Consider the following 21661-nt stretch of genomic DNA (forward strand, 5'->3'; position numbering starts at 1 on the left):
AACAGTAGATACTGTTTTGGCACGGGTATGATCAGGCTGTCAACTTTATGTCTTTAGCTTGTCTGATTGACTGCTTTCGGCATGTAGTGACAGTGTGGAAATCATTATTATGTCGGAGCAAAGGAGTCCCTGTTTACAATCATTAAAGTGAAACAGTAAAAGCAAGTCCGTGAGTGAACAGTAGATACTGTTTTGGCACGGGTATGATCAGGCTGTCAACTTTATGTCTTTAGCTTGTCTGATTGACTGCTTTCGGCATGTAGTGACAGTGTGGAAATCATTATTATGTCGGAGCAAAATATCAAAAGAAGGGCTCGATCAGTCTGAGAGACGGTCAGCCTTTCCCTGGCAAATTTGTTTGAAGAGCTCGATCAGTCTGTTGGACGGTCAGTCTTCAAAATTTAATATGGTCAATCGTCAGATAGCCTTGGAGTATCTGGTGAATCATGACCAAAGAAATTGTATGGATAATTGGTCGAAGTCTCTGAAGATGCTTCTGAGTTATTATCTTCTTCAGAATCATTTTCTAGAGATTTCTTTAATAATTGAACTAAATCCCGTTTTGAGAGTTCTTCAAGAACATTCTTTTTCTTGGAGGAACTTTTCTTGGAGGAAGTGGCGGTTGCCTTTCCTTTCTGGGAAGTAGTTGGTGAAGTAGGAGCCTGGATTTGTGGATATCCAGTTGAAACAAGGGAACCATATGTAATTTCGGGAAATTCCTTTTTGTTCTGCAAATCTGGAGCAGTCTGGGGAAAATCTCTAATTACATGTTCAATTATCTGTTGGGTATAGGCAAACCTATCCCACCATTTTGTGCAGCAATAGTGAACCAGTATATCAGCATGTCGTTCATAAGTCCATTTCATTATCCAGGGTACTTTGTATCGTTGGCAGAAATGGAGAATGTAGAAAATTTTTTGCATATGCCGATCAATTTTTGGGTTTGCGAAAGTGCAATAAGATTTGAAAGCTCGGATGAGCTCATCAGGAAAATTTTCAGGAATAGGTCCAAATTGGTCCCACCATCTGAGGAACCAGTATGGGAGATTTCCTTTAAATTTTTTGTCAAAATTAAGAAACCATGAATGACTCATATCTGGGAGTTGGAAAAACATGAATCGATTCCAAGCAGAGATATAGTCATAATAATTGAAAGTATTGTCTGTTTTGGCCAGTCTTTTAGGAGTGGATGGGTTTGTTCCCCATTCTTCCTCATTAATGACATGAAGAATGTAGGCACTGTGAAAAATTAATTTTTTGAGATCAATCTTATCATAAATTGGTTTTATGATAATTGAATCAGTATGGATTAGAATACTGGAATAATACTGGAGATTCTTGGAGGAATCTTCAGGGATCCAGTGAAATCCTGGGGGAAAATAAGAAGAAGCAATTTTGAATGGATCTGTCTGGGCAGATCTATTCGGTTCGATGTAAAATAGGTGAATAGGATTTACTTTTTTAATGTACACAGCTTTTCCTTTTGGGAGGAAATACTGGGTAGCAGAAGTAGGACTAGTTTTGGACTCAATTGCCTTGGCATAGGGTCAAAACTACTAACAAGTGTTGAAGCAAAAGTAGGTGGTTGAATCACTTTACCAAGAGGGGTAAACCTGTTGGCAATTTGTAAACTGTTTGAAGCAGGGGTTGAAGCAGTTTCATTCTTGATATTTTTCTTATCAGGAATGGGAGGAGGATGAGCAGTTTGTTTATCTTTTCCTTTTTTCTTGCTCATCGTGGGGATTTCTACAAGAATTCACGGGTAAGAAAATCAGGAATAGAATTTTGAGATACTTTGATGTATTCAATATCAAAGTCAAAAATACTTAAAATAGCTTGCCAGCGTGCAAAAATATGTTTTGATGCAATGTTTTTAACATCTTTTTCTAAAACAAATTTAGCACTCATGCAATCAATTCGAACCAAAAACTTTTGATTAAGTAAATTAGATTGAAATTTAGAAATACATAATACTATTGCTAAAATTTCTTTTTTAATAGTACTATATTTTTCTTGTGCAGAATTCCAAGTTCCAGAATGGAAGCGAACAATTTGTTCAGAGGAACATGGTGAAACACATTGTTTCAGAATGCCACCTTAACCAATGTCAGAGGCATCTGTTTGGACAATTTTAAAAGAATTAGAAGTAGGGATACCAAGGCACGGGAGAGTTTTGACATGTGCTTTGATCTTCCTTACTAAATTAGTATGAACTTCTGTCCAAGGAGGAGGATTGGAAAGGAGTCGTTTGAACAAAGGACGACACTGTTTCCTCATATCCTTGTAGAAGTCAGCAACATAATTGAGAGATCCTAAGAACCTCTGCAATTGTTTTTTTTCAGTGATGACATCAGGAAATTTGTCAGCAAATTCAATGGCTCATTGGATGGGCCTGATTTTGCCTTCAGAAATATCATAACCAAGGAATCTGATCTTGGTTTGGAATAATTTGATTTTTGTTGCCGAAACAACATGACCATTATGTCTAATGATGTCAAGAAACGATTGCAAGTGTTTCCAATGTTCATCAATAGATTTGGAGAAAACAAGGACATCGTCTATGTAGACAATGGTGAAAGCAGAAAACGAATTGAAAATGTCGTTCATGATATTTTGAAATTTACTAGGAGCATTTTTTAGACCAAAAGGCATCACATTCCACTCAAAGTGACCAAAGGGGGTAACAAAAGCAGTCTTATACCTATCAGACTCGGCTATTTGGATTTGTCAAAAACCAAACTTAAGGTCAAATTTGGAAAAGACTACTGCATCACTCAACCTATGAATTAAGTCATTTTTATTGGGAATATGGTACCTAATCCACTCTAAGACTTTATTCAAGGGTTTGTAATTAATGACTAGACGAGGAGTCCCTCTTTCTAGTTCAGCATTTTTCTGGACATAAAAGGCAGAGCAAGACCATGGAGATTTGTTATCCCTAATAATGCCCTTATTACGGAGATCATAAATTTCTTTTTGACAATATTCCAAAGTTTGTCTGTTCATTTGAACAGAGGTGTCTTTTGTTGGAATATCTTTTTCATCAAAACTTTTAATATATGGGAGAGAAACTATGTGTTTCTTCCTATACCAGAAAGCATTGGGTAAATGAACAAAAGCCACCATATATATATATATATATATATATTTCTTTTCTCTGACACGTACCTTTAAAACTGACTTATCTGATGGTTTGTGCAACCAACTTTCATTTCAAAGAAACGAAAATGCCCCCGAGGGTATTGATTGTATTTTTTTTAATTTAATACTTAAGGATATATGTTTTTAATAATTTTATATTTTTTTAAAAAAATATATTTAAAAAGAAAGAAATTTACCCGTGAGAATTCTCTCCTTCATAAAAATTTGGATAAGGGAAATGTTAAATGAGTTTGTGAGGTTTTCTTTAAAATATTTATAATAATTTAAAAAATATATAAAAAAAGAACAAAAAAAAAAAAAAAGACATTTTACGTCCGCTTTGACTAAGCAGTCATAATTTGATCGGAAAATGCCGTTAGGACTCCGTTGGGAGCTCCTGTTGAGTTCTTTAGGTATATTTCTTTTTATTTTTTATTTTTATATAGATTTTTTTAATATTTTCAAATATTTTTAAAAAATAAAAAAAATTTATAACATCATTAAAAAATTTTTCTTTAATCATGATATGTTTTTTAATCATGATATGTTTTTTTGTTAGCTTCAGTGGGAGGATTAATATTTATTTTTAATTTGTTTTTACTTCATAATTAAAAAAATATTTTTTAATGATATTATGAATATTTTATATTTTTTAAAAATATTAAAATAATCTAAATAAAAAAGGAATTAAAAAAAACAAATGCACACATAAAGAGTCCAGCGGCCGCTCTAGCACTATCCAATTTGATCACGTCCTGGACAGTTGCAGCAGAGACTTTTCCAATTTCCACAAAAAAAAAAAAAAAAAGAGCCTAGTCTAGAGATCTTAGAGAGAGAGATCAACACGACTTGGTTTCACAAATTCATTTCAAAGCCTAACTTTTTTTTTTTTTTTTTTTTGTTTCTGAGAACTTTCTTTCATGCTAACTAAGGGTGTTCATCCGAGTTTCAGACCGGGTATCCGGGTATACCCGGCCCGGAACCCGGGTATCAAATCCGGGCCGGATTTCAGCCCGGGTATACCCGGGTTATCACCCGAGCCGAAACCCGGATGATCCGGGTTTTTACAACCCGGCAATCCGGGTTCCGGATTTCAACCCGGATTTTTTTTTCCTTCAGTATTTAATATTTTTCAACCAAAAAAAAAAATGCTGAAAAGCTTTTTTTTTTTTTTTATCTAAAAGCCTATATTCTAGTACAATTGTTCTTAGAAAAAATGTTCACAAACATATTTTTATATTTAAAACAATTATTGCCTTTTTAGCTATATGCATCTTAAAATAATTCAATATTTATCATGTAAAATGCATGCAATAATGCAATTCACTACATATTAAATTACATTACATTACAAAATAAAAAATTACAACATAAAATTAAAAAAATATAAAAATTACATATCAAAAGTGGATTGTAAAATTATATATCAAAATTACATGCAATAACATAAACTTCTTTTGTATTGAGTGAAGGCTTGAAATCTCCTTTCCTAGCAACATTAAATCCTGCCAAATAAAAAACAAAAGAAAAACAGTATATTATTTCATGCCTGAAAGAGCACCCAAGCATCCCTGTCCAGCATAAACAAAGAGGTATGGCTGCATTATTCTAGCCATCCACAACAAATCTAGCAACATCCACATCATCCAGAAAACAACCAATCAACAAAGGCTTATTATAATTGTTTCTTGGATGTTTTAGATGAAGTCAACAGCCTTAAGATTATTAGGTGGCATGATATTACCTCATCAATAAGAGAAAGGCCAAAATAAAACATTGCCTTGCACTGTCACCAAAGTGTGAGGTGCAAAGCTCAACACGTTATGTTGATGGACTTGCTGTTTTAATACAATAATAGCATGTTTCTGCAGGGTTTCTAATCTCTGGTAAGCATTGGCAAGCAAATTAGTTGAACGAAAAATGAAAACATTTTGTTGGTAACGAATATTTAAGATTTTATGATATTAGGACCATTGAAAATATAATTGTTTATAATTAGAATATAATTATTGATTAATATATGCCTAAATACAAAAATATAATAGATAAAAAAAATATTAAATTAACAATATTTTAATATTATATATAAAGTAGATGGATAGATAATCAATGTTGAAAAGGTTTAAGAAAATAGAGGAAACAAGCCAATTTTGTGATTTTAACAAAGGCTCATTACAATCAGAATCAAGACAACAATAAATTAGCAATCCAGATAACTATATTAATCCAAAAAATTAATCAACAGGAAGGGAACTTCAACCAGACAAAAAACAAAAAATAACCAAAACCCAGAATTAAACAAGGAATTAGTGCTACAATTCAGGAATATAGTGCTACAATTCAGGAATATAGTGCCGTTATTTAACTCCAGTCTCGTAATGTACAAGAGAAGAAGCTGATGACCACACAGAATTTCCGAGTTTTTCAGACCCTAGACCCATTAGGGGTCTAGTGTATAGTTAAAACTCGATATGAAAATAGAATTGGCAGAGATATATGAAGTAGTACACATATAGTTACCGCAAAAGCAGTTCTACATTCAAAGCTGACAAAGGCAACAGAGAAGATAGAAATCAGGAACCTCAGTTTCTGTATTTTCAGTCATTGGAAATGCAGATTCACCAAGTAGGTTCTCCCCATAAGATGGGGGGACTTGGCTCTTGCGTACCAAATACAAGTTGGATTGTAAGTAACATCATCGGCCATCGATCAAACACCAAATCATAAAGCATATCAACATGACTAAAGAGAGGAAATAGAGACTAAAACAAGCCTTAAAGCAGAATTAACAGAATTTCTAAAGAACAAAATTTCCTAAATCTTTTAAAATTCCAAAAAGTGACGAACATACATTAATATAATTAAAATTCAATTTAGGTAGAGCCTCAGTTAAATCCCTTGATTTATCATATCAAATGTAGCTTCACCAACTAGGTTCTCCTTGCAAGGCAAGGAATTGGCTCCACAACACCTCAAAAGAGTTGGGTCATCATTGGCATCCCAAGGCATCAAGACCAAAATTATAAGATACAATTGAACGAGAACTTGAAAATGACAGAAATTTGCCTGGTTTGGCAAGAGTATTCTCAAAATGGTCCATTAATTTCAAACCAAAAAAAAGGTTGGCCTTATTATCACTAGATTTCTAGGTCCTTTCTTCTAGATCCCAATGTGCATGTTGGGAAGACATGTATGCATGACTAATTTATATATAGAAACACCAAACAACCATGTACTATGTACAAGAATAGTTATACAAATTAAGTCTTATTGCTAACTTCGGCCTTCATGGCAACTTCCAGCTTTGAATTATCTCAACCACTACGTACAATATAAAACCGATCGAGGCCTTTCCCTTAATAATTCATCCAAATCATCACAGAGAAAGAGATCTTGATGGCATTAATGCAAATGGTACTGTTTCGGATGCTTGTGTTAGCCATGTGCTCAGCCAATGCATTCGCGCGAGCATCGAACGTAATAAACAGTTCATGTTCAGAATACTGTGGGGAAGTAAGCATTCCATACCCTTTTGGAATCGGAAATGGCTGCTACGTCGGATATTGGCTTGAGATAGTCTGCAGAAATGACTCTTATGATCTGGGATTTCCAAAACCCTTTTTGAAGATGATCGATCTGGAGGTGCTGGAGATTGACCTTGTAGGCAAAGTTCGCGTCAACTATACCATGTTTTGGAGTTGTACCAATGGCACGAGCAGCATAAATCATCTGGAGTTAGAGAAAAGTCCTTTCGTCTTCTCCGACAACAAAAACAACTTCGTTGTCATGGGTTGCAACAACTCTGCCTCGTTGCGGCCGTCCTTGTTCCTTAATGACTCGAATTCATCTGACGGTAGGTGCGAGTCTCCTTGTGACAAGGATCCATTCATAAATGGAAGTCGTTGCTACGCCACAAACTGTTGCCAAACCACAATCCCTTCTAATGATCTCCAAGTATTCTCTACAACAATAGAGACGAAAGGTTCCGGCCGCCGCAATATTAGTGGATGTAAGTACGCATTTTTGGTTGACCAGGATTGGTTTGAGACCAATTTCACAGAGCCGAGTCCAAATATGTCCGTTCCAGTGGTATTGGAATGGGGGCTTGACAATACTTCTTTCTATTCTCTTCCCACACCGAAAAAACTCGACGGCAAACTGGGAATATGCGAACTCAACGGCCTATTCTTGTACTCGTTGGAGCAGGAGGCCGAGGATATACAATAATACCATTACTGTTCAGATCAATACCACCTGGAACTGGAAGTGTGGGTGCCGGCATGGCTACAGAGGAAATCCGTATCTTCTTGGAGGATGTCGAGGTAAATTTCTCTATTTAATCCAAAATTCGAGACGGTCTTATTTGTTTTCATAGATGAGATGAGATGAGATGAGTTGAGATTAAAATTAAAAATAAGTTGAATAAAATATTGTTAGAATATATTTTTTAATATTATTTTTATTTTAAAATTTAAAAAAGTTGAATTGTTTATTTTATTTTGTGTGAGAATTTGAAAAAGTTGTAATGATGAAATGAGATGAGATGAGATGTCTCCTGAAAACAAATGAGGTTAATCCATTTAGTTCTCCAAGTCTTTTCAGTTTTTCTGGTCCTATATTTATAATAATAAAACTCACCGTTTTATAACTTTTATTACCCAAATTTTATATAACTGTGTTTGTGATCATTGTATCATATCTCAGATGTCAACGAATTATGTGAAAATATGGATGGGTCTTATTACACTTGTTTCGAGCATCCGAGGTCTGATGATCAGCAAATGAGTGCCATCATTATAGGTACGTACGTCATCTCATTTTTACCAGTTTGCTTGACCTTCGCTCGATCGTTGAAATTGGTTTCACTTCATGCTTTCCAGTTCCCAGAAAGATTATATATATATGGTACAAGTTAAATAAAAAAGTACATCTTCTGCGAGACAATATTATTGCTACACGATAAATATAGAATAAAATTATATGTTATAAGAGATTGGAGTTTAGAGGTAATTTGAAAGAGAAAACGTGGGGCTCGTTTGTACTCATAATTCGAATATTTCAGAATATCGATAAATAGTAACGAATTAAGTACTTCAAATAATAGTTTAATTAGAATCTTAGATCAGTTAGGACGTCTCCTTTCACCTAATGCAGCTGATGTAAATATATATTATATATATATGTACATGCAAAACCAAAATTATTAATATAATCTTTACGATAGCAAGCAGTACTAATGACATTTTCTTATTCCATTGAGTAAGCAGGTATTAGCACAAGCTTTGGGGTATTATGTTTGCTTTTTGGTGGATGGTGGCCGGTCACACAAACTTATAAGGAAAAGGAAGATGATTAAACAAAAAGAGAAGTTCTTCAAACGAAATGGTGGACTATTGTTACAACAACAACTATCTTCAAGTGATCATGTCAATATTGAGAGTAACAAATTGTTTAGTTCAAAGGATTTGGAGGTGGCCACTGATCAATTTAATGTAAACAGAATACTTGGCCAGGGTGGACAAGGCACTGTTTACAAAGGCATGTTGTCGGACGGAAGAATTGTAGCAGTAAAAAGATCTGTGATAATTGATGAAGAAAGATTGGAAGAATTTGTTAATGAAGTCGTCATTCTTTCACGAATTAACCATAGAAATGTGGTTAAATTACTTGGCTTTTGTTTGGAGACAGAAGTTCCTCTGTTAGTTTATGAATTCGTTCCAAATGGAACTCTTGCTCATTATCTTGATAATCAAAATGAGGAGTTTCTACTCACATGGGGTATGCGCTTACGAATTGCTACAGAAGTTGCAGGAGCTCTCTTTTACTTGCACTCAGCAGCTTCCTCTCCTATTTACCACCGAGACATCAAGACTACAAACATACTCTTAGATGAGAAGTATAGAGCAAAAGTGGCTGACTTTGGGACTTCAAGATCTATTGCTATTGATCAAACTCACCTGACCACACTAGTATATGGCACTTTCGGATACCTGGACCCTGAGTATTTCCAATCAAGTCAATTTACAGACAAAAGTGATGTTTATAGCTTTGGTGTTGTCCTAGTTGAGCTCTTAACCGGAGAAAAAGCAATTTCTTCTAAACGGACACTAGAAACCAAAAGTCTAGCCACATATTTCCTTAATTCAATGGAAGAAAACAATTTGTTTGATATTATTGATAATCAAGTTTTGAAGGAAGCTAAAAAGGAAGAGATTATTGCAGTCGCCAACCTTGTGAAAAGGTGCTTGAATTTGAATGGAAAGAAACGACCTACAATGAAAGAGGTGGCAAAAGAGTTGGAGGCAGTACTGCAAATGTCGCAAAACTTTGAAGATGTACTTGTATTCAAGAATGAAATGTTTGATCAGTATGATGTTGTTTCTACATCAACAATTGTAGGCACGGACAGCGGCATAGCCTCGTTTTTAGACACTGAACCATTATTATCGTCGAAAAATATACTAAGGCGAATAAAAACTTCTTAGACGAAGTATTTGCTCAATTTCATCTTGTGGGCTACATAATTTGGTCTTTTGGTTGAATATATCTTGAAGATAATGCCATGAATGTATCATTGAACATGGATTGTATATGATATATATGATCTTATGGTAGAATGAAGCATGCAGACATATACATGATTTTATGGTCTCAACTCCTATGAGCAGCTCTTGACTACCTAGCCTTCTAGTTTTCCACACTACGGTTTCAGAATTAACATTAAAGTTAAAAAAAAAAAAAAAAATCATACCTTTTTTATGTTCTTTATGCTAGCAGCAAAGCAAACATATTCTAGTTTTGTTTTATCTATCTCAGTTGGCTCTTCTAGAAATAGAGCTCATTTTGATGCATAGAGAATACACTGCAATACAATTTAATTAGTTTTCTCGATGATCAATTTGTCTTCATTCCTTTTTTCTCTCCCCCAACTCCATTTTTTGTTTAGTTCTTACCCATGATACCCTCCTGGGCATGTTTTGGGACTACTCAATTAGAATTTTTCTGTCTTTGGGTTGGATTAAAAAATCCATCTTCTTTATAAGACACCGTAATAATTTGTTTTTCATGTCATTACTCCATCTTATGATCAATCTCCTTGTCCAACGAGAAATCAATATGTTAAACACACTAAATTATTTTAATCAAAGGCGACCTTTTGAAAATCAAATTATATATATATATATATATATATGTTCTTCCTAAGTTATAATCTTGTTAACTCAAATAGAAACTTTTGGGTACAAATTGATGGGATATTTATGGTTGCAAACATATATATATATATATAGAAGAATAATAAAGTTAGTATATGTGTGTGTGTATAAATATATATATATATATATATATACACACATATATAGAGCTATCCAATGGCAAACTTGATAGACAAATTATTAAATTCTTCGCGCACATGTTTTTATTCAGTCTAAAGCACCTATAAATACATGATCATAGACTGATAGAGTAGAAGAGAGGAAAATATTTGCAGATTCTCATTATAAATCAGGAGGAGTACAAATGGTATATATAAACACAAAAAAGGAATCCTAACAAACTTTCCTAGACATTTTTACAAGCAGTGGCCGCGCATAGCATAATATTCCTTACTGCAACAGAGTTTGTTATATTGCTTTGCCAAAACTGTTACAATCAATACAGAGAACACACGTCATCCTAATATACGTTATCCCTAAAGGTTTTGGAAGAGTTGCTAATGTGTATGAACCTTGCTGCATTGCTTGTGATGTGGAGGAGCCTTGCTGCATTACTAGTGATGTGGAGGCCAGAGTGGATGGCTCAACACGCCCTTGCGGGCCTAACAGGGTGTCAATAATAGTGAGGCTCGTTCGTAATGAATGAAAACGAGAGGAAACAAGTGCCTTTGTAAGATTGTTAGCCAACTGATCTTTTGAGGGAAGAAAGACAACTTGAAGTGTTTTGGCAGCAACCCTGTCACGAACAAAATGGAAATCAATTTCCATAGGTTTTGTGTGGGAGTGAAAAATGGGGCTAATGGACAAATAGGTGGCGCCAAGATTATCGCACCATAGAAAAGGAGGCTTTGGAAGAAAAATGTGAAGTTCTTTTAGAAGCGATTGAATCCAAAGTAATTAAGCAGTTATGTTTGCAAGGACCTTGTATTCGGCCTCTGTGCATGACCGAGCAACGGTGCGTTGCTTACGAAAACTCCAAGAAACTAGGTTGCGACCAAGAAAGATGCAAAAACCACCCGTAGAGTGGGTGGTCATCGGGACAATAGCTCAATCGGCATCTGAAAAAGCTTGAAGTTGAAGACAGAAGGATTTGTGAATGAAGAGGTCAAAATTTAAGGCATGTTTGAGATATCGTAGGAAGCGTTTGACAGCCTGCCAGTGAGAATGTTTGGGATTGTGCATAAATTGGCAGATTTTGTTTACTGCAAAAGCAATGTCTAGGCGAGTTAGAGACAAGTATTCAAGATTTCCTAGAATACTACAATAGAGTGTGGGGTCAAAAAAAGAAGGATTGTCTGAAATGGAGAGACGTGCAAAGGCAACCATTGGAGAAGTGACTCCATTGACAAATAGCATATTGGCATGAGAGAGCATGTAATGGATATATTTTGTTTGAGACAAGAGGATGCCATTTTCTAGATAGGAAATTTCAAGACCAAGAAAATAGGATAACTGTCCTAGGTCTTTAATGGGAAAAACAGAAGCTAAAAAAGAAATGAGATGATCAATTTAAGGTAGATGAGAACTGGTGACAACAATATCATCAACGTAGACTAGGATATAATTAAGAACAAATTGACAAGAGTAATTGAACAGTGAAAGATTTGCTTTGAAAGGAAGAAAACCATACTCACAGAGGCGAGAGCTGAGCTGTGTGAACCATGCGCGAGGCACTTGTTTAAGGCCATAGATGGCCTTGTGCAAGCGGCAGACATAGTCCAGATGCTCTGGATGAACAAATCCATTTGGCTGGGACATATAAACAGTTTCGGTTAGATCACCATGAAGAAACACATTTTGAATGTCAAGTTGCCGGAGAGGCCAACCGTGAAAAACAACGAGAGAGAGAACTAGACGGATTGTTGTGGGTTTGACTACTGGACTAAAATTCTCGGAATAGTCAATACTGTGGTGCCCCCGACCCCCATGTTCGGGAACACGGGAATCGAGACACCCTGATGGTGACAACACGGTCACGCATCCAAACGATAGTACCAAGTGTGTGTAAATGCAACAGTGTACAAAAACAACGCAGCGGATAATTTAAGCTAGTCAACTAAGTACCAGAATTGTTAACACAATTTAAACATCAGTAAAAACGGTTTTAAAAAGAGTTATACAATCATCCCGAAATAAAATATAATACAAGTTCAAACCAAAACGAGTGATCTGGTTCACACTCAGCATCCTCTGCATCGAAATCTGTGTTACCATAAACGGTACCGCATGTAAGTAAGATCCAAATAACTCATGAGATTAAAAATGCATTAATGCAACCAACAATAATGCATGCATATGATGGAATATGCATTATGCCCAAAACGTCATTTTCCTCGAAAATGAATATTTTTCAACACACGTCAAAATCTCATTTTGTTCCAAACATATCTGTAAAACATTTTTCCAGAAAATGATTCACACAAAATCCATATCCAATACACGCTATTTTCCTAGAAAATAGTCCAATATTCCATTTTACCGTATGCACCATGATCTCCCTAGGGATTATCCGCACACCATGATCTCCCAGTTCCGTGCTCGGCGCGTTCATGGCCAAGCATCCTCTACGCAACGAGCGATGCCCAATTCCACGCCCAGCGCGTTCATGGCCAAGCATCCTCTAGCCCCCGCCAGCAGAGGGACTACGGAGTCGGCACGAGACCATCTCGTCCGATCCCAATGTCACCCAGTGACAATCCAGGGGACGTCACTCAGTATATTCCGCTCCCGAGTGATCAGAGGAGCTCCACCGAGATAATGCCCTATCTCGGCTTGGGGTTGTGATACACACACACCCAAAAATCATTTCACATGAAAATCCAGTTTTTAATAAACACATGAACATGAATGCAATTACACGAAAACTCAATTTTCTTTAAAAACATGATCATGCGTGCAAATATGCAATGTACATGAACAACACAATTCCCAACCAACAATTCAACACAGCCCAAATACACAATCAAATTTCATCCACTAATCCATTCGACCCCCGTACTCCTCATACTCAGACCGACAAAACCAAACAGTTCACAGTAGAATGAGTTAGTGCAAAAATACATTTAAATCACGAAAGTTCTTTGAGAAATACTTACAGTGCTACTTTATAATTTCCGAATGATCACGGAGCTGCAAGAAGTGGCAATGCAGCAACAAAACAGTGCCAAATGCATTGTGGCCGTGGGTATCAAAAACCCACTTTTGAACGGGTACAAACGAAGACCCGAGATTCATAGGGTAGGGCTTAGGGATGTCGGTGAAGCGAGTGGAGAGGCTGGAATTGAAGGGTGGTGGTTGCCGGCCGGTGGGGAAGGTAAAGAGAGGGGCGGTGAGGCACACGGCGGCGCGCGGCGGTGGTTGGGTGGAGAAGAAGAAAATGCACAGGGAAGGGGGAGAGAGGGACGTCGCACGCGGGAAGAGTAGGGGAAAAGAAATGGGGAGAAAGAAAAGAAGAAAAAAGAAAAAAGGGAAAAAAGAAAAGTGAGGAAAAGAAATGAGGCTCAGTCCTCACATCTTGGGTTACAAAAATGATCCAACGAAAATAATTTCAAAACAGCAAGTTAAATAAAATAATTTAAACGTAGTGATAAAATGAAAATAAATTAATTAAATCCAACAATAAATTAATTTAATATGAAAAAATTTAAATGCATAATAATAATTAATATTAAGAAAGCACTTCAAAATAATTTTCACAAAATTAAAAATCATAAAAATAAACCAACTAAAAATTCAACAATTTTAAAACAAGAGAATAAATTTTTGAATAAATAAAAATAATCCTTCAGTAAAAATACACTAAAATACGAGATGTTACATTCTCTCCCCCTTAAATAAAATTTCGTCCTCGAAATTGACAAGGTGAAACATTAAGCTAGGACAGGAATAAGATTCGACTAAGAGAAGACATAAGGAACATATCGCTAGAGTCAAAGAAACAAATATGGATATTGCTCCCTTATATCGGCTTCTCTCTCCCAAGAGAAATATTGAGCCAACGGATCGCCCCATGACACTTTCACCAAAGGTATCGTCTTAGACCTTAGCCTTTGCTCTTTCCAATCCACGATCTGCGTCGGGGCAGTTTCATAAGTAAGGTTCGGGTAAAGTTGAATGCATTTAGGGTCAACAAAACGTAGCTCTTGTTGTCCAAAACACTTCTTCAATGTCAACTCACGAACTTCCCCAAAATAGTCCGGCAATGCAACTCTATAAGCGACAAGTCCAACTTTCTCAACAATCTGAAAAGGGCCAACATACATCGGACTAAGTTTCCCTTCTTACCAAAGCGCTTAACACCTTTCATTGGAGAGACTTTGAGATAAACCTAATCACCTACTTCAAATGATAAGTCTCTTCTCCTTGTATCGGCATAACTCTTTTGACGGCTTTGGGCTTCCGCCATTTTAGTCCTGATAAACCGAACTTGATCTTTCATTTCTTGAATTATCTCAAGCCCAATCAATTTACTCTCGCCAACTTCATCCCAACACAAAGGTGATCTACAACTCCTCCCATACAAAACTTCATACGGGGCCATCTGAATAGAGGAATGAAAACTGTTATTATAAGCAAACTCAATTAGCGGCAGATAATTCTCCCAACTCCCCTGAAATTCCATGACACAAACTCGCGACATATCCTCAAGAGTCTGAATGGTACGCTCTGATTGACCGTCTGTTTGAGGGTGATATGCAGTACTAAACTTCAACTTAGTGCCTAAAGCTGCCTGTAAACTTTTTAAAAAGTGGGACGTGAACGCACTATCTCTTTGACATACAACCGAGTTAACTTACCCAAAGAGTCGGTATTATTGATAGGCAAGAAATGGGCACTCTTGGTCAACCGGTCAACAATCACCCAAACTGAGTTCTTTCCACTAGGGGTCCTCGGCAAGCCCACAACAAAATCCATAGAAATATCATTCCACTTTCACTCAGGAATAGGGAGAGGTTGAAGTCTACCAGCAGGTCTTTGTTGCTCAGCCTGAACTTGATGGCATGTGACACATTTCTCAATAAACATGGCGAAATCCATCATACTCGCATTTGCCTCCCAGTGGCACATCATGCCCAATATCCCTAGGGTGGCTATGTTATCCAAAATCTCATTTTCCACAAGAACCTTAATACAACATCCAATAAATTCCAATGATTAGTGGCTCCATACAATAATCTGTGCTAACCTCAATCGACTCCTATGCTACAACTTCTAAACCTTCATTACATTCTACCTTTGGTAACCTAATGGACACTTCCAAAGTTAACCATCAATAACATAATTGGTCCAACTGAGTAATTAATCTCCAACTACGAGTATCATCTAAAAAAAAAATTCAAGTCACCACTAATTCTTCAAAATCAGCATAAAATTTGAACTCCTAATCACAACCAGAATATCACACTCCTACTGCGCACTCTGATAATTCACCACATGCATAAAATTTATTTCTTCATGAAACTAATACCGTCGAGTACAAGGTGGCTCCATACCTACTAACCAAAAACTCTTACCACCTTTGATAGAAAATACTCTCTTTTCCAAAACCACGAGTTATCACTCATAGTCCTCAAATAACTCCGCTGCCTTAATCAAAATCAATAGTCTACCAAATACATCCATGATCATTGACAGAAAACCAGTATCAATCAACTTCAGCATCCTAAATTGAAAATAAGTAACCTCAACCCAAAATACAACTGTCTCATCTAAGATAAGAAACATACCCTAAAAGGCTCGATTCCAATCCGGCCAACCAATAAGAGCGCCTATAAACTTCTTCCAAAAAACCTAAACCCAAAAGCTCATCACCTACATTTTGAATAACATGTAATCTAGCGGTGACTAAACTCACTACGAACCATCATTGACTTCATTAAAACATTAGCAAAACCTTCTTGGAACTTGCCCTCCTACTTCTACTCCTATAAGCTAGTATTAGCACGACTAGTTCCTTCAATTGCACATCACTATTAAACCTCAAGGCAAGCCATACTGCTCAAATCTTTAATCCACCAAAAGCCATTGCAAAGCACCCATGGATCCTAATGTTTTATTAACTCACATGTTTGATCATATTATCCACTGCTGATGCCTAAGCTTCAACTTCCAAGATCTTATCATACATCATACATGACGACCCATCAATCTCACTTCAAGTTAAATAACAATGTCCTTCATTCAACCAACTGGATGCTTAATCTCCAAGGGAAAGTATAACTTCAAAATTAAAATTCCTATGTAACCTGAAGTCACAATTAATTCCTGTAGATAATCACAATAATTATTGCCAACCATCATTCCATTGAGTAACCCACTTCGACTATACACTTCGATCAACTCAACATAAAACTCCAAGCCAAGGTCTCTTGAATTAATACTATTGTATTTACTCCTCTTCAACGCCTACCCAAGCCACTTCTTCCAAGCCAAAAAATGAGACTCGGACCTGCACTCTCCGAAATCCATAAACACTCACCACTACTACGCATTGATCTCATGCACCCTTAGCCAAAACAAAATATGCTCCAAATGTGCAAGTGGTCCATCACTACCATTTCCATCATCTAGACCTATATCCTCGAAGTCAATAAGAATTATTTCCTAAATCCGTACCATCTATTATCCTTAAAATTAATATGGATTGAATCCTCAACCTGTCACTGTAACCTCGATCTAAAAACAATCATTATTCGAACTAGATCAACAACTTTAATCCCCAAAAAATGCATGAACTAGATCATCACCTTCCATATCCAAAGAAATTCTCTCCTGAAAAATTCTCATATCAGTAACTCAACTCAGATCAATCCTATTTAATTCAGCCATTCAACTCTGCAATTCTAAAACCTTAAACTAGATAAGAATCATTTCCCGAAATCTTCAAGATTGATGACCTTAAATCTAAAACATTCACCTTATAAAACTTGTAAATTCTAAAACCCCAAATGTTATCAAATTACTTATCAAGGTTGACAAGATCGAAAACTTCTAATCTAAGTAATCCCTCAATTGCTTGTTGAACCTACCACCTTAAATCCCAAAAAATTATTTCCTAAAAACTATGGGGCCTCAAGCCTTAAATGAACTTCTCATAAATCTAACCTTGAAGTTCGTTGAACTTACAACCTCATATTCTAAAGCCTCATGTCATAACTCTACGAAATATAAAACCATAATTATCCTATTCTCCAAAGAGATCACCCAAACCATGTTGTTCCCTTCAAGCCTCGGTATTAAAACAAACCAATTGCTAAGAATTTAGGCCTACTACACTAAATGTTCAAGCCTAATAATGGCATTCACCGTAGTACCATTTTTCTGCCATAACACAACCCTTAACCCGCATTTCAACTCCGAACAAAACAAAACAAAATAAAATTCCTAAAATAAAATAACATACTACAAAATGAATAAAACAAATGAAGTAGTACACAGTAAAATAATTAAAACAAATAAAATAACCAACACTAAAATAAAACAAATAATATACAATAATATAAATAAACAAACAAAGTAGTATACAATAAAATAAATAAAACCAATAAAAACAACATACTTTCAATTAAATAATTTCAATTAACAACTTTTAAAAATAATATTTCTGGTACCTCACCTAAGGTACATGTGGATTTACTTAAAGCCGAATTGCTCTGATACCACCTGTAGCGCCCCCAACCCCCATGTTCGGGAACACGGGAATAGAGACACCCAGATGGTGACAACACGGTCACGCATCCCAACGATAGTGCCAAGTGTGTGTACATGCAATAATGTACAAAAACAACGTAGCGGATAATTTAAGCTAGTCAACTAAGTACTAGAATTGTTAACACAATTTAAATATCAGTAAAAGCGGTTTTAAAAAGAGTTATACAGTCATCCCAAAATAAAATATAATACAAATCCAAACCAAAACGAGTGATCCCAGATCACTCATCGGGCGAAGCCGAATCCTCAGGCTCACCCTCAACATCCTCTACATCAAAATCTGTGTTACCATAAACGGTACTGCAGGTAAGTAAGATCCAAGCAACTCACGAGATTAAAAATGCATTAATGCAACCAACAATAATGCATGCATATGATGAAATATGCATTATGCCCAAAACGTCATTTTTCCCGAAAATGAATATTTTCCAATACACGTCAAAATCCCATTTTGGCCCAAACATATCCGTAAAACATTTTAGATTCACACAAAATCCATATCCAACACACGTTATTTTCCAAGAAAATAGTCTAATATTCCATTTTTACCGTATGTACCATGATCTCCCCTATGGATCATTCGCACACCCTGGCTTCATAGGGATGCCCAATTCCGCACCCAGCGCATTCATGGCCAAGCATCCTCTACGCAACAAGCGATGCCCAGTTCCGTGCCCAGCGCGTTCACTGCCAAGCATCCTCTAGCCCCCGCCAGCAGAGGGACCATAGAGTCGGCACGAGGCCATCTCGTCTGATCCCATTGTCGCCCAACGACAATCCAGGAGATGTCACTCAGTATATTCCGTTCCCGAGTGACCAGAGGAGCTCCACCGAGATAATGCCCCATCTCGGCTTGGGGTCGTGATATACACGCACCCAAAAATCCTTTCACATGAAAATCCAGTTTTCAATAAACACATGAACATGAATGCAATTACACGAAAACCCAGTTTTCTTTACAAACATGATCATGCATGCCAATATGTAATGTACATGAACAACACAATTCCCAACCAACAATTCAACACAGTCCAAATACACAATCAAACTTCATCCACTAATCCATCTGACCCCCGTACTCCTCGGACTCAGTCCGGCAAAACCAAACAGTTCACAGTATAATGAGTTAGAGCAAAAATACATTTAAATCATGAAAGTTCTTTGAAAAATAGTTACAGTGCTATTTCATAATTTCTGAAGGATCATGGAGCTGCAAGAAGTGGTAACGTAGCAAGAAGTGGTAACGTAGCAACAAAACAGTGCCAAATGTACTATGGTCGTGGGTCTCAAAAACTCACTTTTGAACGGGTACAAACGAAGACCCGAGATTCATAAGGTAGGGCTTAGGGATATCGATGAAACTAGTGGTGGTGGTGGTTGGCCGTGAAAGGCGGTGTGGTGGCGGTTGAAGGCTAAAATGTCCAAATTGAAAATGTTGATGAATGTGCCTCATCGGTGGCAGATCTCAGCTGGGGTTGGGTGCATTGGGTTGCTAAGAGGTCGAGGATGAAGTGGTGAAGAAATGGTGGCCGGAGGTGGCGCGACGGAGGCACGCGAGCTCAAAGGGTGCCGCAGCTTTGCGTTGTGCTTGGGGACAAATGGCGGCTTGAGAGAGGCTGTGATTGAAGGGAGGTGGTTGTCGGCCGGTGGGGAAGGGAAAGAGAGGGGCGGTGAGGCACACGGCGGTGCGCGATGGTGGCTGGGTGGAGAAGAAGAAAATGCACGGGGAAGAAGGAGAGAGGGATGTCGCACGCAGGAAGAGTAGGTGAAAAGAAATGGGGAGAAAGAAAAGAAGAAAAAAGAAAAAAAGGAAAAAAGAAAGGTGAGGGAAAGAAATGAGGTCCAATCCTCACATCTTGGGTCACAAAAATGATCCAATGAAAATAATTTCAAAACGGCAAGTTAAATAAAATAATTTAAACATAGTGATAAAATGAAAATAAATTAATTAAATCCATCAATAAATTAATTTAATATGAAAAACAATTTAAATGAATAACAATAACTAATATTAAGAAAGCACTTCAAAATAATTTTCACAAAATTAAAAATCATAAAAATAAACCAACTAAAAATCCAACAATGTTAAAACAAGAGAATAAAATTTTTGAATAAATAAAAATAATCATTCAGTAAAAATACACTAAAATACGGGGTGTTACAAATACCTTCTTGTTGATGAAACCCTTTGGCGATGATGCGTGCCTTGTGCTGTTTAATGGACCTGCCAGCATGATGTTTTGTGCGGATAACCCACTTGCAACCAACAATGTTAAAGGAAGGGGGAGGGGGAACAAGGGTCCATGTTTTACTTTGGAGGAGGGCTTGAAACTCTTTGCTCATGGCGTTGCGCCACTTAGAGAACCGACTGGTGTAGGAAACAGGGTTTTCGAGAACATCAATAGAGGCGGTAAGGCACTAGCGGGGAGGGGGTAAGGTATGTGACCATGGCTGAGCTGTTTGGGCCTGAAGGTGTTGGTTTTTTACTGTGTAACGATGGGAGATCGTGGAGGTGGTGGGGGATTAGAAGGAGATTCTAAGGTAGAGTTAAGAGACGGCGAGTTGGAGGTTGTAGATAGAGAAGTGTTTGTTTGATGAGACGAATGGGATGGATTAGGTGTAGAGATTGGGTTGGAAGTAGAGTTGGGGTTGTTGGTTGAAGTTGATGGAGTTGGGCACATAATAGAAGGCAACGTAATGGGTAAGGCTGTGTATGTGGGTCGAGTAGCAGTGAGGCCTGATGTTGAACGGGAAGAGTAAGGGAAGGAATTTTCATTCAAGAAAACATTACAGGATATATACATTCTGTTAGAGGGAAGATGTAGACACTTATAGCCTTTATGAATGGGACTATATCCAAGAAAAAGACAAGAAAGAGCAAAAATTAATCTTGTGATTGTTATGGGACTGAAGATTGGACCAACATTTGAAACCAAAAACTTTGAGAGAGGAGTAATTGTGGTCTTTATTGAAAGGAAGTAGGTAAGGTGATTTGTTTTGGAGAGATGTAGATGGAAGAAAATTTATTAAATATGCAGTAGTGTGGAATGCGTCTGACCAAGATTTGTAAGGAAGGGATGCCGTTGCTAAAAGAACAAGACTAGTCTCAACGATGTGACGATGATTTCTCTCAACCACACCATTTTGTTGGTGAGTGTGAGGGCAAGAAAGTCGATGTGCAATGCCTTGGGAATTAAGGACGCGAGTGGGGGTCAAAATTCACAGCCCCAATCACTTTGAACAATTTTAATTTTAACATTGAGTAATCTTTGAATATATTTTTGAAATAACAAAAAAGTAGATGTTGCATCACACTTAAAGGCGAGGGGGTAAAACCAAGTGTATCAGCTAAAGTCATCAACAAAGGAAATGTAATATCGAAAACCATCATGTGATATATAAGGAGATGAACCCCAAACATCTACAAAAATTAAGTTCAAAGGTCCTGAAGACCGATTAACAGAAGTCTTAAATGGTAATTGTCGACACTTGGCAAGGGGACAGGTAGAACAAAAGAAACTAGGCTGAATGGGTAGAAACAGTAAACACTTGGTGCATAGAATGTGAGAGACAATCTGAAGAGATGGATGACTAAG

At 36.9% G+C, this 21661-nt stretch overlaps 2 non-coding genes and 1 pseudogene across 2 annotated transcripts; 1 reads left to right on the forward strand and 2 right to left on the reverse strand.

Moving 5' to 3' along the window:
- Positions 1-5485: 5485 nt before the first annotated feature.
- LOC118349769 lies at positions 5486-5590 on the reverse strand. Its single transcript, XR_004802687.1, has one exon. It is a non-coding gene; the product is annotated as a small nucleolar RNA snoR97 (small nucleolar RNA).
- Positions 5591-6023: 433 nt separating this feature from the next.
- Positions 6024-6138, reverse strand: LOC118349819. Its single transcript, XR_004802732.1, has one exon. It is a non-coding gene; the product is annotated as a small nucleolar RNA Z278 (small nucleolar RNA).
- A 414-nt stretch (positions 6139-6552) lies between these two features.
- Positions 6553-9626, forward strand: LOC108996741 (annotated as a pseudogene).
- The last annotated feature ends 12035 nt before the right edge of the window (positions 9627-21661 follow it).

This window comes from Juglans regia, chromosome 10, assembly GCF_001411555.2.
Source record: "Juglans regia cultivar Chandler chromosome 10, Walnut 2.0, whole genome shotgun sequence".
NCBI classification, from domain to species: domain Eukaryota; kingdom Viridiplantae; phylum Streptophyta; class Magnoliopsida; order Fagales; family Juglandaceae; genus Juglans; species Juglans regia.